Source organism: Octopus bimaculoides, chromosome 14, assembly GCF_001194135.2.
Source record: "Octopus bimaculoides isolate UCB-OBI-ISO-001 chromosome 14, ASM119413v2, whole genome shotgun sequence".
NCBI classification, from domain to species: domain Eukaryota; kingdom Metazoa; phylum Mollusca; class Cephalopoda; order Octopoda; family Octopodidae; genus Octopus; species Octopus bimaculoides.
The window spans coordinates 28,080,332-28,081,611 of NC_068994.1; positions in this window are offsets into that span (position 1 = coordinate 28,080,332).

Here is a 1,280-nt window from a genome sequence, read left to right on the forward strand (position 1 = left end):
TATATATACATATATATACATATACATACATACATATATATACATACATATATATATATACATATATATACATATATATACATAAAACAACCAGGATGCAAGCACATGAACAGGTCTCTTTTGTCGAACTGCTCTGAATTGAGTTGCTGTCTCACAGACTTTGGCATATTGTCTGCTATTTTGTTTTGTTCTACGTCAGCTTTCGTTTCTTTTTTCTCGTTCTATTTTTGCATCGATCTACTTTGCATTTTGCCTCTAATTTTTTCTTATGTTTTTTTCTCTGTACAATGTCCCGGCTTTTAAAATATATCTAACGCATAAACAAAGCCTGAAACATTAATCGGAAATACGAATATGTTTTATAAATTTGCCTATTTCAAGTATCGTTAGAGCAGGAAACTATCATTAACTCTTAATTTGTGTATTAAATTGATATTTATCTCATAGGATGGAGTATTATTTTTTCTTGATTCTACCTGCAGACTTTGCAAAGATTCCTTACGTTACTTACTCCATGAGTAGAATGTGGGATCACGTTATGATAAAAATCAGGAAACCCAGTTGCTATAACTGCGACAGCATAAACCTCTTCAGGATATTTTGCCTGGTAGTGAAAGGAAAAGTAGTGCTACCCCTCTGCTTCCCGTACTCGCAAAACGAAAGTAGCAACAACAGCAGCTTTATCAATGGCAACAGCATCATGACGCGACGACCAATAATGATAACAACAACCGCAGAAACCCAAGCATAGCAGCAGTGAGTGACCGGTTATACCAGCGTCACAACTGATCAAGGGACATTGGGTGAAAACCCTCCCTACACAAAAGGAAAAACTGGCACAAACAACACTGAGACTCATGCACATACATGGATATGCCACTGCTCTTCTATACTTTCGACTTTTCTCTTCCTGACTCTTTGTCAAAGGAGGAGAACGAGAGAAACTATAGCAAAAAGTTGTCTGAGGAGCGAAGAAGAGGAGGAAGAAAATCAGCGGCAGTCAGGTAACGCTGAAAGCTGGAAAGGTTGATGGGTCATCAAAGAATTTATAGTCTAACAAAAACCATTTTTGTGTCTTGGTTGTCTCATTAAGTCTCTGGTCTCTGCCACGCAGGCTCAACGAGCGTTTGTTGTACAGATAGTTTGTTTTGCGGTCACAGTGAATGCTATCCTTGAAATGTATATATATATATATATATATATTGCAGCGTGGAAGGTGTTTATAAGCCATTTAAAAACACATAAAAGCCGTTAGATTCACTTCAAAATTTAGATTTAAT